Source organism: Lygodium microphyllum, chromosome 20, assembly GCF_053477565.2.
Source record: "Lygodium microphyllum isolate KBCC chromosome 20, Lygodium_microphyllum_v1.1.10, whole genome shotgun sequence".
Lineage (NCBI taxonomy): Eukaryota > Viridiplantae > Streptophyta > Polypodiopsida > Schizaeales > Lygodiaceae > Lygodium > Lygodium microphyllum.
In genome coordinates, this window is record NC_141154.1 from 65,843,247 (window position 1) to 65,855,623 (window position 12,377).

Consider the following 12,377-nt stretch of genomic DNA (forward strand, 5'->3'; position numbering starts at 1 on the left):
AGGTTGGATCTTGCATCAAATGGATATAGGTAATGCATCCTTGCATGATGACTTGCAAGAAGAGTGTATATGGAGCAACCACATATTTATGTGTATTATGTTATCCCAATTATGTGTATTATGCTACCCCAATTATGTGTGCAAGTTATGTAAAGCCTTGCATGGGCTAAAGCATGTACAAGAGCATGGCATGACACGATAGCATAATATATTGTATATATTCATTTTCATGTCAAAAATGCTAATCATTCACTTTATGCGGGTTAGAGCAACATTATTATTGTGTTTACAATATATGTGGATGTTTTGAATATTGGGAGTGACAATGTATAAGAGATAGAGCATAAGAAGAGTCTTCTCAAGTGAAAGTTTGACGTGAAAGATTTGGGACAATTGAAATTTCTAGCATTGAGGTGATTAGACATCTAAGAGGATATGGTTGTCATAGAGATAGTATATTTTGGATATGCTCATAAAGCATGATATGGCTAACTGCCAATCACAATGCCATTAGATCAAAATGTGAAGCTAAGTATTGATTGGGGTGAGATCTTGGAGAATCCCACAATGTATATGAAGATGGTGGGAAGTCTAATCTTCACTATCGCCAAGCTAGTTGGTTTGGAGCATCAATTTATGCAAGTACCTTGTAAGCCTCTTTCTGATGGTGTGAGATATATGTTGCAATAGTATATTCTTGTACATTTTATAGGGCTAATTCTATGTTGTCATTTTTTAATTACACAAATGCAAATTGGATAGGCAATGTCTGGAAAGAAGCCTAAAATGCCTATATATTTTCTTTTGGGAGTGGGGTTGTGACTTGGAGTAATAAGAAACATATTAGCAATTCATTATTGAGCATAAAGCCATGATATAAGGCATTGCTATGTTAGCATGTGAGGTAGCTTCCTTGCACAAGCTACTTGATAATTTAGAGATACATGTCGATAGAAGAGTTGCCATTTATTATGACAGCATGATTAGTGTACAATTAGCATAGAATCTAGTGTTTCATGTATGTAAAATACACATTGACATTCATTGTGACTTCATCTGGGAGTGGATCTAGGTAGATTACATTGATTTCACATATATGAGCACACACCAAAGTAGCTTATAGATATTTTCACCAAGGCCCTTAAAGCAGAAAATCTTGGAAATATTCCAAGCTTATTTGGAGTAGAACTTCTTCAATGAAGAATTGTGACTCACATTGGCCAAATGATAGTGATTTTAGAAAATATGTTTCTAGACATTATTTCTCTTTGGATTCATGAATTTTCCCTTGGATTACTAAGAAGAAGCCAACAATGGCATTGCCTTTTAAGGAGACTAGTATAAGGTGGCTTCTTTGATTGCATAATGTGGTTAAGGAGAATGCTATGGCACATGGGAATGTAAGATGAAGATCTATGTGCTAAGATGTGACAAACAAAGTTGCCTCAAGAGCCCATCACAGTCCTAAGTTGTGTTCACCCATATCCCTCTCATAATTTAGTTCTTCAAATCATTCTCTATGTTATTTTGGTGATAAATTGTTGTGTACTATAGCACAAGACCAACTAATAGAAATCAAACAAGGAGCATGGGTGGTCAACTCTTTTTTCTTCAATATACTTAAACTTAAACATAAGAAGTAGCTAATTTCTTTTGTAGAAGATGATGAAGAAATAATTATTACAAATGGTTTTGGCATTTTTTGAGTATCCAAAAACCACTTATCCTCTAGTGTTAGAAGTAAACCACAAATATTTGTTGATTATGACATAGGGAGGGTGAAAAGTTTGTAGTTATTGTCCTATATGTGTATGACCTTCTTATTATAGGTGACTATGAAGATATGATCAACCAAACTTGAAAGGCTTTGAGCTTTGAGTTTGAAATGACAAACTTAGGCTTGTTGCATTATTATTTGGGAATTGAAGTTTGGCAAGAGCCAGGAAATATCTTCATCTCTCAAAAGAAGTATGCATGGGAGATCTTGAAAGCATTTGGTATTATGGACTGCAATGAGATAGCTACACTTATGGAGGTCAATGCAAAGTTATCCATTGAGGATACATTGGTACTAGCAGACATTGAGAGGTATAGAAGGTCGGTACTTATGAAACACTAGGCGAGATATTAGTTTTGTTGTTGGATTTTTTAGTAGGTTCTCAAACAAACCCCGTCAGAGTCATTGGAAGGCTAGGATGTGAGTGCTCAGATACTTAAAGGGAACTCTTGACTATGGTATCACATACAGTTCCCATACTTCTCTTATGGGGTACTCTGACTCAGATTGGGCAGGAGATAGTGATTCCAGAAAGTCAGTTTCTAGTTACTGTTTTAGTTTTGATTCAAGAATTTTCTCTTGGATCAGTAAGAAGCAACCAACAATGGCATTATCTTCTACACCGAAGTAGAGTACAAGGTAGCCTATTTTGTTGCATGTAAAGCGATATGGTTAAGGAGGATCTTATGGCATATGGGAGTGCAGGATGAAGACCTAACTGTGCTAAGATGTGACAATCAGAGTTACATTGCCATTGCCAAGAATCCAGTGTTTCATGCACGCACAAAACATATAGAGATCTAGTATCACTATGTGTGTGACTTGATCAAAGATGGGATAGTGGAGCTGGTTTACTGTCCAAAAGAGGAAAATGGAGCATATATCTTCACCAAATTACTCTTGAAGGATTTGCTTCAAGTTCATGTTTAGAGACTTAGCATTGGGCCAAGGAGTTGGTTCATTTGCGCGGGTGGACATTGAGGGGGGGATGTTAGATATGCTCAATGCCCTACCCTCCTAAGGTGCCACCAATGATCCATGGTGCTCAAAGTTGTAAGGCCCCCATTACGAGGAGGAGCCATGTATGAACTTGGACATTGGTGGATCATCCTGACTTGTATGTCATATGAGGTCTATGTGACCGGATGGCCAAAAGGTGACTATTGTGGGTCTGGATTTTGGGTTAAATAGAGTAATTAAATTTGGTAGCAACTCGAGGCACACCCCATCAAGTTGTGGGGTAAGGAAGTTATCAGGGACCCCTATTTTGTGTCTCTAAGGGAGGGCTGTGTAAGTAGCCCTTAGCTAGGGTAAGGAATATTCCCTAGCTAACTAATAAAGATGCACATGGAAGGAAAATATACACAGATGCATATGTGAAGGAGATGCAATGGCAATGGAGAAGGAGAAGAGGAAGATGCAAGAGAGAAGAGCGCACACAATGTAGGTGCTATCAAGAATGATATGACAAACTTATTGCACTATGTCATGTATATATGAATAAAGAATATGGGCAATCACTATACACAGGCAGGCCCAAGGGCCTTTTACCCCAACAATCTCCCACTAAAAGGCCAATGAGCCAGGGAGTGAAAAAAAAAAGAAAAAAGAAAAGAGACAAGATGAAGAATCATGACATCTCACCCAACACCCAATCAGAAAGCAAGCTGTGCAATAAGCATCGGGAACCTCTATAGAAGAGTGAAGTATCCCCAAGTCCATGACATCCAGGAGACAAGTGATCCCATAGCTCCATACAGTGGAGCAATCCAAGAATGCTTCTCATGAAGCAAGCACAACTCATGAGTGGAAGGCTGTAATGCATAAGCATGAGAGTAGTGCATAGCATTGGCATGGCACATAGTGAAAGGTGAGAAGGATCGAAGCTTGCACTCAAGAGCTATGGCAGGAGAGCAAGAGCAAGAAAGAGACAGACAAGAAATGGGAACTCCAACAGTCACAATGTGTGACCGGGCCTTCCTTTATTCAAACTGTCACTAAAAGAATAAAGAATAAAGTGATAGTGACGGGCGTCCGCCACCTGCAGTGTGCAATGGCGGTGATTGTCAATGTAGCAATACACCGACGGCTAGGTGGAGGTGCCTTTACCCCCAACAACCTCCCACTTAAAGGCAAATCTGCCCTAGTGAGGAGTGAAAATAAAAAGAAAAAGGCAATACAACATGTACACATGTACAACAGGATGAGGAAAGATGTCATTTCATCCCATGCCCATCAACCTCATGAGGAAGGCAAAGTGCTTGGTAGAGAGGCTTTTCGTGAGCAGAACTACAGGATTCTGATCAGTCGAGATCTTGACAAGTTCAACAGACTTGTCCTCAATGACCTCACGTATGAACTGATACCTCACCTCAATGTATTTTGTCTTCGCATGGAAGACCGGATTCTTGGCTAACTGAATAGCACTCATACAATCCGAATGCAATGTAGGGATAGAATCAATACCAAGGTCAGCAACCAAACGGCCCAACCAAATGGCCTCCTTGCAAGCCTCAGTGGCTGCAACATACTCGACCTCTGTAGTAGAAAGGGCCATGCATTTCTGCACCCTGGACATCCAAGAAACATCACCTCTAGCATAGGTGAATACATAACCGGAAGTGGACTTCCTACTATCTGCATGCCCTTCTCTTTACTGCCGAAAGCCTAGATGAGTCTATGACGCACTTTCTTGCGGATTTCTCCTCATGTCCTGACCCTGCTTTTGTAACAACCTGTAATTATCTTAGGCTACGTAGGCTACTCCTTAAGTAGGACCCGACTCCACAAGAGCACGGCCTACCTCCCCTATTCTTTTACCCTAACGCTATAGACAACTGCACCATGGCTCGTCTTATGATGAGGGCTAGTCTCCTTCCCTCTTTTTGCCTAGCCCTCCTAGAAGATATGAATCACAACCAATTCACTAGGTGCAATCATCCTTTCCTCTCCTAGAAGATATGTCCGCATGAATCTGAAAGATTACATGCAAAGTCGTCAATTTTTTAGCAAATCTATCCGACCCCCTTCCCCTCCTCATTCCGATGAAGACAATTAGGCCTGGCTATCATTTCACCAAAAAAAAAAAACCACAGTCACTGTACCTAGGGTTTTCCCTAGCCCCCTCCCCACTTCACACTTAGGGCACATCAAGGGCAAGACTTTCAAACCTGTCACCCTAAGACTTGCACTGCACCTCCAATGCCACACGAACTGGGTCCTCAAGTGTGGGACATTACCAAGGGCTTGCCCAAGGTTAAACCCATCTCCCAGTTCCACTGCCACGAGCACCACGCACTACACGGAGAGGTAGACACACCCCTTAGGGAGTGCACAACTTTTCTTGCAAGTTATGTTCGAGTTTTAAAAAATGGCTACTCCGCTAAAGAGGATCACCCACGGCATCCTTTAATGACCAAGATTTTTTCCGTGTGCCGGTGTCTAGCCATCTGCTTTGCTGATGGCTACCATAATTGAACCAAGTCAAGATAAATCTGCCATTGGCATAGATCTTGGAACCCCATCTTCCAAAGATGCATGCCCAATGCCTCAAGATCTACTAATCGCTTATTGATTCCATAAGCCTGAAGAATTTCAATGCAGAGTTGAAGATCTTCAACACAGTACTGAAGAGCTTCAACTCAAAGACAAAGACCTTCAACTCAAAGACAAAGATCTTCAAATCAAAGACACAGATTTTCAATGCGAAGACAAACCATATCTTTGTCAACACAGAGTTCGGGAGGGGCTTCTCCAAGGTAAATCCCTCCAATACCATCCTCCTAAGGGATTGCTTATTGCTTCAAGCATTTCTAATGCTCAAGGGACAACCGGCTACATAACGGATGCCACAACTGTGTGAAAGATGCCAAGCATCTTCATGGAGCCTAAAGCACACCAAAATCTCTCCTGGTTATCGTCATTAAACTCCATCACCTCTCATTCACACAACCACCTTGGAAGCGGTGTCATCCACCTACCAATTTCACCTAGCCGTAGACCTAACTAGCCACTACTTCCCACCACAGTGCGATGGGACTGGCACTTGGCTAGGAGGGGGTAATGTTACCGTGTTTCCTGCAGCACAGAGGAGCGGAAAATGAAAAAAAGAAAATAGCAAAAAAGGCACAGGATAAAAGCAAAGAAAGGCGGCTTGACTGGTAACCAGACCCTGAAAATTTTAAATGTTCAAGCATGACCCTCAGAAAGTCTCAGTGTCGCCACAAGACAACAAAAGAGTAAAAGGCGCACCATTAAAATGTGGAAGCGCTCCCGAATCCTTGTAAAAGAGTGCTATGCTCGCTCCTATGCAAAGTGTATGCATTAGTTGGGAATAGGATAAATTGGAATGGTGGGAAATGGGAAAAAGGGCATAAGCTCCGGCCGGCCATGTAAAAAAGGGAAAAGGGAATGACCGCCCAAAAAGGATTTAGGGTTTTGTATATAAAGTTGAAAAGTGAATGAGAAGCTCATTCTTTTGGTATGTGGCAAAAAAAGAGTCTTCTTCTTCCTCTCTTCTTCTCTCCTTCTTGCTTGCGTGTGCTCTTGACAAAGGGAGTGTGAGAGTGTGAGGGAGTGAGTGTGCCTCGTAGTGAGGGATCAAGAGGGTGAAGCTCTTCACCATCTCCTCTTCTCTTCTTCTCTTCTCTTACCTTCTCTTCTCTTGCACGCGCAGCTATGGAGGATGGAGCTTGGATGGAGGAGGCTTCAGGATGCTTGAGCTAGCATCAAGAATCGTGGAGCTACCGAAGTGCAAGAAAGAGGAGGGTACTCGATCAAGCATCAAGGTAAGCTCACTACACTCGTAGGATCGACAGCGGGTCAGCTAGGTGAGAGATAGCCATTAGAGCTCGCTTGGAACACTTGAAACAATAAGCGGTCTGTGGGTCTTGGCAGTTGAGTGAAAGCTCACACATTTTGGTTCCGTTTTGCTGGGACCAACGGATTCAAGCTTGAGCACTTACATGCCTCATATCAAGCATCGAAGTAGGGGATTCATCCCTGAAATGGAGCTTGAGATAGGTAGGAAGTTTGGGTGTTTTTTATCTTCAAAACAAGTAAGTATTTCAGGATATTTTGGTTGTTTGATGATTGGAAAGCATGGAGAATCTATTTCAGTTTTTTGCCTTCGATTTTTGTTGCATTTAGCGTAGGTTAGAGTTAGGAAATCGAACTGGAGAAGGGTAGGGTTTATTGTTTCAAAACATGGCAAAAATCGTGCAAAATGGGTAAAATGCTTGCTAGTGATGCCTAAGATCGGCAAGTGAGTGAGTGGGGGCATCAACGCCACACTTGGGAAGGCATATAAGAGCCAGGAGGCCAAGGGAGAGCTCATTTGTGCCACTTCATTGAGAGAGAGAGAGAGAGAGAGAGATAGAGAGCTCCAACCCGTATCAATTCGATCGCATCACCGATGCACTTACCGGCCCGTTCGGGTATACGAATCTCTCCCTCTACTTCCTTAGATAGGATCTGGAAGTGCATGGCCATGGCGTCAGCCTACATTTGGTGAAACGATCGAAATCGTATTCGCATGGGTTATGCACGCCACATTCGGCCCATTCGAGTAGCCTTTCCTGGGCTGAGTCCTTGAATCGGCCCTCGGCCCTTGTCACTCGGCCAACCTAGTCGGCCCTCGAACCAGGCCCTCGGACCGTCCAAGGCAACTTTCTGAGTCAACCCATTCGTCCATCCGAATCAAAACTTTTTGCAAGGTGGCATATCCGGCCTCGGCCCGTCCGAGTGACCCGTCTGAGTCTCAAATTTGGCACTCGGCCACATCCCAAATTCGGCCCTCGGCCCAAGCGCCGTTCGGCCCATCCGAATCACCTAGTCCGAAATTGCCATTCGGCCCGTCCGAATCAAAATCGTCCGAGTCAAACCCAGAAATTCATCCCTCGGCCCTGTGCTTCGGCCCGTCCGAATGACCCACTCGAACCCTACAATTCGGACTAGTTGGTCCAAGTGTAACTTTTTGTCAATTTTTTCAAGAATTAGACCTAACCCGGCAAATACATAGCAGCGCAAACCGTCGAAACACTTCGGGCGCTCAGAACTTGATTCTGGCACACGTAATAAGAGAAATTGTAGTGCGCAGCCACTTAGCAGCTAGAAGTGGACAGTTGTGAGACCCAAGGACTTAGACGCGAACCGCTGAGCTATAAAACCGGGTTGACTGAGGACGAACAAGGCAACATACAAGAAAACCCTAAACCTTAACAAAACGGCCAGAAAATGGATCTACAAGCCTATCAGGCCGAAACAAGCGAGAGTGTGTAAGGCACTGAGGAATTGCTTACTACACCCACATTGAATTTCCTCACTTGAAGTACACTTAAGGAAGCTTAAAGTCTGATTGGGCACAAGTGCACGAGAAACGACACACTCACCGCGAGTGACCATAAATTGAGGTTTGTATTCAATAACCAAAGGAACTCACTCACATAAACCACTCAAGGAACCCACCAATAGGAAAGAACCAAGACATAGACAAACCATCAAAGCGCAGAATAGGACCAAGCAAGGAGTGCCAACGATGAGGATCTGTCAAGTCAGTTCAACCTGATCAACAGCGTAGTGGAGCGCGAGAACTCGACCATGACAGAAGAGAGCTCAGATCATCGGTCTAATGAGGAGCTCGATTTGAACGTATTCCCAGATGCTATTCAGCAACTAGTGAGCAGTTATGACGTACACGCCCGGTACGAGCACCGCGGCAGGATGGCGGACGCAATCATTGCAGATCTAGAAGAGGAGAGAAGGCTAGCCCGCAAAGCATTGCAGAGCATAGTCGAGTACAATAGGGATCAGCAGGCTAGGAGCCAAAGGCAAAGCATGGAGCTGCATGAGGTGCAGCGAGTACTAAGCTTGGCTGGCCAAAACTGAACAGACCATGAGAGAGCGCTAGAGGGAGACTTGATGTTGAGCGAGCTTCTCATGAAATGGCTACTCGATAATACAGCAGTAGAGTAGAGTGCCATCGCACTAGCTACATCACTACTCGCAGGACTAGGGGCGAACCAAGGCTCAAAAAACAGGCCAAAATACCGATTGTTGCCAAGCAACTCAATAAGTACCAACCGCATGATGACCCATACAGTTTTGTTGAGCAGTTTGAGCAAGTCTACGAAGCCAATGGCCTCAACAACCAAACTCAATGCTCGCAAGCATTCGGGCTTTGCCTAGGCGACAAGGGTAGGACGTATACGACCCTAGACGTTGCAGAGCGAGCCAACTTTAATTACCTCAAGGATCTCTTCGTCAAGAGATTCGCCGAGCCCGAATACTCCGATAACCTGCTAGTACGCTTGATGAACATCAAGCAGAAAGAGAAGGACATCCACGACTACGTGACCCATGTGAGGAGTCTCTTTAAGAGAATCCCTCTAGGCGAGCAAGCGACTGACAGAGCAGTTTCGACTGTATTCATCAGCGGAATTCGAGATGGGGAGTTGTATAAGGCTTTGGCAAGTAATTCAAGCTTGCAGCGGGACACGGTAGCTAGAGTGTTTAAGGAAGCCATCAGTGTTGATGATCAGCTGAAAGAGCGGGGCTCTAGGTGCTCAAATCTCGAGGAGACCAACTCGCAAAGCTCTGAGAGAACATTAGCCTCTAGTGAGCGGTCAATCCCATCATCCCAAGACAAGGGGAAGGCCACCGAGACAGACCAGGGCTTGGCTGAGGTCAAGATGAAATTAGCAAAGTTGCAATACATGTTGAGACGACCAACGCGCCCACACGTCCAATGCGTGTACTATGGCAGAAACCACCTGCCGGCCGAGTGTCAAGACCCTAGGTCAAGACCTTGTGCTAACTATGGTAGGTTCGGCCATGATATTGCGCATTGTAGATTACCAAGAAAACTTCCATACTCGCAACCCTACGGCCAGCCTTATCTAGCGAACAGGCCGTAGCCATTCTTCGGAAGGGGAGCCCCATTGGCTCTTCCTGCGCCTAACGATATGAAACCAGCCATCCCTAGAATCTACATAAATCCTACAGGCATTCCTAGACTGCCTGGTCCTTATGTGACCCACCCACCGAGCGACACTCCAATCCACTACGTGGAGGAGCCGAATGATGAAGAGACCTACATATACCCTTACGTCTCGCACGACGACGAGGGCAATGCAGTCCTCATGGATCATCAACATGTGCCGGTGATGGCGTTGGGACGAGGAGGAGGACGAGGTAGAGGCCTAGGAGGGCAGACGCAAGAACCAGTCACCTGTTGGACTTGCGGTCACTCGGGCCATGTCTCATCACGGTGCCCTGAAAAAGAGCAACAAAACAGAGACAAGGCTAACCAAAGTGCGTAGAGTGTGGAATCACCCATCTTTTCGTAGATTTCCCAAAGCGAAAGCCATCCTCTAGCTCAGCCAACGTGCCATCTGTCCCATTGGGGGTATTTGGTGTCGAAAACCTTGATGGGGAGGCCACACCTATCCCATTGTGGGTTATAACCCGAGCCCAAACGAAGCAGGCCGGCATCTCTCTACCAGGACCTAGCAATCTTGACACAACCTCGATAGGGAAGAAAAGCCACATGCGAAAGAAGAAGAGATCAAAAGCTAAAGTCGCATTGAAAATCGAGAGTGCTACGACTCTGCCTGCTGGAAAGAAGGTTTCAGACAAAGAGGCAGAGACTTTAGCCCCTAAAACGGCCGAAAAGGGAAGCGCTAGGGTAGGGGAATACCCACATCCGAAGCGATAATTAGAGGCCATAGAAAAGGTGAAGGACTGGGTGAAGGAGACTCAAGAGCAGCTCAAGGATGCTGAGCCCATCATAGAGGACGAGATCGATGATCTCTCTAGCATAAGCATGCCAATATCACAGCCTCAACCTAAGTCAGCAGAAGCAACTGCGCCACAAGTAGTGCCGCTAAGACCAAACCTTGACGCGACCGAGCCTCAGGTCAGCCATACCCATTGGCCCGAACAATCTAGGTTAGGGGAAGGACAAGTATCCAACGATCTCCTCACCACGTTGGTGACCACCCCTATAACACTTAGCCTGGGAGATCTACTTAAGCAGCATCCTACCCTATGGCAAGATCTTAAGCAGTGGGTCGAAGGATCACAAGAGCCTGTCACGGCAGACCCTCAAGACTAGGAGGCAGAAACGCAATTGCCAAGTTTGACGCTGCACTCCGTGCCTAAATCCTTGCACATCAACGCCTTTTGGGAAGGCTCTGAGATGCACACGGTCTTACCGGTCTTAGCCTTAGGTAACACTACAAGAAAGGGAATCATAGACACAGGAGATGGGGTTAGTGTGCTTAGCCACGCAGTGCTCCAGACTTGGGGAAACCCGTCTATCGAAACTACTAGGTTTAATGTCATGTTAGCAAACGGTATGAGAGTGAAGCCATTCGGGGTACTAAAGAATTGGTCAGTGAAGATCGCAGGTGTCCAGTTCTCTGTTGACTTTATAGTCATGAATGGAGTGGACTGTGATGTCCTATTAGGCCGACCGTGGATGCGCAACGTTAGAGTCATCGAAGATTGGGGTAACGGCTTGATCTTCCTTGGCAATAGAATGGATGCTGTAAGAATAGAGATGAACACTTGGAAGACCTCACCAGTCGACCTAGATGCCATCTCTACTATGCTCAAGGGTAACACTCAGGTCAAGAAGTCTTATGGGCCCTTGAACAAGTATATCCCATGCCCAGAGGATGAGTGGGATTGGATGCATGTTCTCGCTACAATCGACTTGCCATTCTTAGATCATGAGGCATACGAGCAAGCCATCAAAATGATCGGCAAGTCCAACGAAGCACTCTCTACACAAGTCTACATGATAGCAAGAAGCCGTCATGGAAAGCCTGAGCCTATCATTTCCCAAGTACCATCCAGCAAAAGGGAACTCCAGGGGATACTGGAATACCTAATGGACCAGCTAGCTGGCAATCCAGCTGCAAATTTCAAACCACTCCAGGATCTCTTAAAGGAATCCAAGTGGCGATGGACCAGGGTGCACGATTTAAACCTCATGTATAACCGGGCCCTAGTTCCTGACCAATGGCACGAGAAATACCTAACCCTAGGAGATGACGAGCAGTTGGATGACAAAGATTCTAGCGACGAATATGAAGACTCTGTCAATCCTTCAGTGATAAGAGCAAGGGTGAAGTAGATACCATAGAATACAACACTGAAGGACGGGAAATTGAGCAGATATGATCAAATACCAAGCCACAAAAAAGGCAGACCCTTAGAGTAGAGCGAGGAGTCATGCACATGGAATGTGATCCCGCTTGGTTGGAACACGTAGGAGCCATAGACAGTGAGCAAGTAGGCCTGGCCCAGCCAGGAACGACGTCATAACTTAGGACCGAATCGCCATCTGAACTGTGGCCACCAGGGGAGACCACCTCTTCCAGTGTGAAGATGGAGGGTTTGACTCTGAATCGGAAGTTAGTTTGGATAGTGATCCAGAGATCCCTAGGCCACCCATGACCAGACGCACCAAGGGGGACCTACCCATCCACTTGAGGCACAAATGGTTAAGGCAGGAACAGGCAAATCAACCCAAGGATACACGAACAGAAGAGCAGCGAAAGCCACAGAACCTCCCTAAACGCTTCACGAAACTCAA